The sequence below is a fragment of the Papaver somniferum genome, chromosome 6, assembly GCF_003573695.1.
Source record: "Papaver somniferum cultivar HN1 chromosome 6, ASM357369v1, whole genome shotgun sequence".
Lineage (NCBI taxonomy): Eukaryota > Viridiplantae > Streptophyta > Magnoliopsida > Ranunculales > Papaveraceae > Papaver > Papaver somniferum.
The window spans coordinates 75,031,033-75,036,637 of NC_039363.1; the positions used below are offsets into that span (position 1 = coordinate 75,031,033).

The following is a 5,605-nucleotide window of genomic DNA, read 5'->3' on the forward strand; positions in this document are numbered from 1 at the left end:
GTACACACAAGAATATGGAATTGACTATGAAGAGACATTTTCTCATGTTGCTCGCATGACTACAGTGCGTACTCTCATTGTTGTTTCTTCTACTCAAAATTGGGATCTTCACCAAATGGACGTCAAGAATGCCTTCCTCCATGGAGAGCTTCAAGAAGAAGTTTATATGCAACCACCACCTGGATTACATCATGCTCCAAATCAAGTATGCAAACAACAAAGCATTATATGGTCTCAAACAAGCACCTCGTGCTTGGTTTGAAAAATTCTCAAATGCTATTCTTCAGTATGGATATAGTCAGAGTGCATATGATTCAGCCATGTTTACTCGAACAACAGAGAAAGGAATGGTTATTCTCCTTCTGTATGTCGATGACATGGTCATTACTGGCAGTGACTTAAAGGAAATCCTTTCTTTGAAGCGTCATCTATTTTCTTGCTTTGAGATGAAAGATCTTGGTCTCTTGAGATACTTTCTTGGGATAGAAGTCGATAAATCCTTTAATGGTTATTTTATTTCTCAAGTTAAGTATGCAACTGACATTCTTCAACGTGCAGGGTTAACTGATAGCAAGACTGTTGATACACCTCTAGAACTGAATGTTAAGCTCAACAGTTACGAAGGAAAAGCATTATCTAATCCTACACTATACCGTCAGCTTGTAGGGAGTCTTAACTATCTTACTATTACACGACCAGATATCAGCCATGCAGTCCATATTGTTAGCTAGTTTATGTCATATCCAAGACCAACACACTATGCTGCTGTCCTTCGAATTTTGTGATACATCAAAGGTACTTTATATCAAGGTTCACACTTCTCAAGTAATTCGTATCTTCGTCTTCGTGCATACTCTGACTCTGATTGGGCAGGTGACGTTACTGATCGACGATCAACCACTGGATATTGCCTATTTTTGGGTAACTCATTAATCTCTTGGCGTAGTAAGAAACAATCTGTGGTATCTCGCTCTAGTGCTGAAGCTGAATATCGAGCTCTTGCTCACACTACTTCAGAAATTGTCTGGTTACGGTGGCTTCTTCAAGATATGGGAGTTATATCATCTGAGCCAACTCCACTCTCCTGTGATAACAAGGATGCTATTCATATTGCCCACAATGATGTGTTCCATGAGCGTACAAAACACATTGAGATTGACTGTCACTTTGTTCGTCATCACTTCAAACACTTGACAATCTCATTGCCCCATGTTTCTTCAGAATTGCAGCTAGCAGACATTTTTACTAAGACTTTACCTTCTACTCGTCTGAAGTTCTTGGTTTCCAAACTCAATATGTGCTTTGCACCATCATGAGTTTGAGAGGAGGTATTAGAAATATTATCTCCAAGATATTATCTTGTTGAGATATTATTTGATATTATTTGATAGTATATATTATTTTCATTAGGCATGTATATTCTCTTTATGTTGTAATATCTTGTTTATCTTGTTTCCTTATTTTCATCTGTTCACGCATATAAGAACAGGTTGTTTTGTAACCATTTGATTCACTAATAAGAAGATATCACTAGTCCAGAAGGGGCTATAAATAACGGTTGAAGTCTGTTATAAAACATGATTTATCACGGTTTTTGTCTGTAAATTCGAACCGTTATATATTTGGTGTGACTCTTTATAAATGACAAACAAAACGCGTTATTAAGTATGACGAATAAAATTTGTGCCTTAAAATCACATACAGAATCTGTTATTAAGTATCACGCTTGTTGTATGTAATATACAATAACAGTCGATGTATGTCACAATTTTTTTTAATTAATTCTAAATTAATATTAATTGCAAAAATAAATTCATTTAAATTACTATTTATTACAAATAAAAATGTCCGCCATTTCCCAGATTTCTTTCCGCCATTTCCCAGATTTCTTTTGCAGCACGACCCCATATTCTGCTAAACTGGGAATTTGGTTCTAATTCAGCTAAGGAACTGATACTAGATCAATTTATCTTAATCATCTAAATTTGAAGAACAAAAAAAATTCTAAAATGCAAATTCATCTGAAAGTGAAAATACCTTAATTTTATTTAAAATATGGATTCAGGTTTACATTGACATCCCAAACTCACATACACAAAAATGGATAAACATCCAAAACATTAATACGGAATTCAATTTACTAAAATTATCACCTAATCTTGCCAGTCCAATTAGGTAGATCTCTTATATGATTTATCAAAGTTTTTGCCCACCTACTTAAATATCTCCAAGTACTCCATCTCTATCGCAGTTGCCGTAGTTTCAGCATCACTTTGTGAATTTCCCTTTCTAAAATCAATATAAACACTTGCAGCCGCTCTTTTCCTGAAGTTCATCCAAACAACAATAGCTATACGAAGGTATAGGGATCCCAATACCCTGTATAACAAGATTCCAAGTTATTTTTAAATACTTCTTGATGTGAATCAATTACATAGATGAAATGATTAAAATCATCATATTGCATAAATGAAATACAAATTAAATTAAACTACTCATTGAGCTATGCAAGAATACTGGAGTGAATCTAATCCTAGCAAGACCTAAGAATGGCACTACTTAATCATCATAAACAATGTGTATTTTCATGATGCATATATACCTGGGAGTCGCGCACCTTCAATTTAAGTTGTTGAAATCATGATTCGCCTCTGCTTTCTGCTAGATGCATTTGACTTGCAGCTTATCTTCAGAGAAGGACTGCAGAATTAAAGTAAAACAACATAATTTGTATTAAAGATATAGTGTCTACAGAAGCATAGACTGAACCAGGGGATCAAATTACATGCATACAGGTAAATTATACAGCTTTACATGCTATAAAATTGAAGAAAAGGGAAAGAAAATAAATTTGAACTACAAAATTACAAACCTTGTGTAGTAGGGGATGAACTAATTTCTTCTCAAGCGCTAATAAATACACTGCCTAATGCACAAACCATGTCCAAGGAGGAGGATTCAATGATGGTGGGACACCAGGAGTTATACTTGTCTTAGCAGCTACCTGAAGCCATTGACCTCTCAGGAAACAATAGTAAATTGGTTTACAATTGGAACACCTTCCTAAGTTATGATTGCATCAACATCCAACAGCCATTACTTGTTGTAAACCACTTTGATGTTGCACTATTTTGAGAAAGGGGCCACCAAGACCAGTGAAGTTGAACCGAGCTTGAGAGGAAAACAGAACATGCGTAGAGGAAGTTCGGCCATCTAGCTGAAATTGTTGAAACCAAAAAAGGCTGAATTAGTAAGGATCCTTTAGGTGCAATTCAGATCTGGACTAAAACATAAACCACAAATATAAAGGAAGACCAGATCAATAAACCTATGAATAACATGGCAATGAGCAGGTGTTAAAGGATAGACAACAACATTTCTGCGTTGTTGGTGAATTAGATTATCTATTTCAACTAAGCAAAGCAAACTAACTTAATCAAGTTATCTTTAAATAAAAATCAAAATCAAATAAGACATTATGTTTTGTTCGACTCACATAATCGCAAAACAAACCAATTCAAAGGTCCATCATATCCTTGGCACTGGGATGGAAGAGTTTGTATAACCAACAGAAAATCTTTAAAGTCCCATAAATAATAGTAAACCATACAATCAAGAAGATACAAGCCTACCTTGAATGACAATTAAAGCCTATCTACTTGCTTTTGAAGTCTGTGCTCGGAAGTCGTCTCTGAAAATCTTCCCTGGAGTAAAATACAAACAAAGGCTTAAAATTTTTGCACCTCTTCCTTTTCATAGTTTCCCCCCAATCTCACTCTAAAAACTATGCACACAACAAAACATGCAATGCCTGCATCAACTACGACAGAAGAACACCAAAACTCAACTGATCATCATCACCATAAAAGAAATGATGTTTAACTATCATCAACGTCATAAAACCACCAGCAACAAACATATAAGGATAATGGTTGTAGAATCAATACCTCCACCAACTTCAACTTTCATAGTATTACAAGTGATAACTATCAGAGAGAAGGAGAAATAATTTTACAAACCCATATCTGAAGTACAATTTTCAACCTACAATCTCAACTCAAACCATAACACTACTGTGTACCATCACCAACATCAAGTTTCTTTTGAAAACAGTATAAACTCTGGGCAGATAATGGTCAAGTAAAGCACATACCTCGTTGATCACCCAGCTAATCACCCACATGTGTCCGAGCCTGCAAACCAAAATATTAACTCGGTTAACTTGTAATCCACAATTGTGAAACCCTCATAATCGAAGAACCGAAGAATATACCTAACAAATAAAATTGAGATGGATCTTGTCATTATAAATTGAATAATCGAAGTAGAACCCCTAACAATGTAAATTGAAATGGATCTTGCCCCTAGAAACTGATGAATCGAAGTAAAAACCCAAACAATTTCTGAAATTGACTGATACTCTAATCAGTGTTAACTAGGGTTCTTAACATTAAAAATATTAGTGAACTCATCTTCTTCTTAGTGCTAATGTAATGCCTAACAATACCATTAAAAAGGAATAAAATCTTACAGAAACGAGATAGACATAAAGAGAACAACTGAATATCAATTCCAATTTAAAGGTTAAAGATGGGGAAGGAATTGAAACTTACTCGATTACCTCCTCCGCCTTCTTCTGATGAGTTTGAGATGAAGGAGCTGTGACCGAGAGAGAAAGATAGGTTTAAAAATATTATTATTATTATCGAGTTTTGGGGCTCTTCTTTTTGGGCCTCTTTTTATTTTTTAAACAAATGAAGCTTTGGGGCCTGTTAGAATGGATATCGAACCGAACCATAATATTGGGCATACCAAAAACTTCATAGGCATACAAAGTCATTTTCCTAACCAGGGTGTATTGATAAGGGGTGTCTAATGGGTATGCAATGACCTATACACCCTTAAACACTTCGAAAATATTGATTTATAGGCTTTAGGTTCGGCTGACTCGTGTTGATGAGTTATCAGCCGAACTTCCCGCTGTAGACTGAATTCTTTCGATCTTGTTTTGATCATAACTTCTTCGTCCAATGTCGGAATGACCTCATTCTTTTTGCGTTATCTTCGTATTTTCATTCTCTTGAAGATGAAGATAAAATCTACTTGATTTTAATGGGTTAAAATCTACGATTTTCATTATATAAGCTGAACCATTAACATTTTTTATTCCTGAACTCTCAGGAATAGGTTGGGCTTACATATATGAGCCTAACCAACCCATTGATGAACAGTTCGGCTTACATCTATGAGCCGAACCTCACATAATTTTTCTTCCAGATCACACAGGACTAGGTTCGGCTCATTATGATATTTTTAAACAAGCCGAACTAGTTGGTTCGGATCATAACAATAACACTTTCAGCTTGCCGAACTGTTCATTAGTTGTCAATATCCAGGTTTCAGATCAAGGTTCAGCGCATAATTTAGTTGCGTTGTGAGCCGAACCCAAGTTCGGCGCATAATGTTGTTGTTTTTTAAGCCGAACGGTTCTTCAAATTTTCAGCCTGAAAGTGTATATGAACAGTTCAGCTGATACGATTTTCATTATATAAGCCGAACCATTAACATGTTTTATTCCAGAACTCTCAGGAATAGGTTCGGCTTT

The 5,605-nt window shown here is 35.4% G+C and overlaps 1 long non-coding RNA gene across 1 annotated transcript; it reads right to left on the reverse strand.

Moving 5' to 3' along the window:
- Window positions 1-2,022: 2,022 nt before the first annotated feature.
- LOC113285772 lies at window positions 2,023-4,695 on the reverse strand. The gene is made up of 6 exons (XR_003328929.1): window positions 4,614-4,695; window positions 4,154-4,193; window positions 3,633-3,704; window positions 2,873-3,217; window positions 2,603-2,700; window positions 2,023-2,379 (listed from the first exon to the last, which is right to left on the reverse strand). It is a non-coding gene; the product is annotated as an uncharacterized LOC113285772 (long non-coding RNA).
- Window positions 4,696-5,605: the final 910 nt, after the last annotated feature.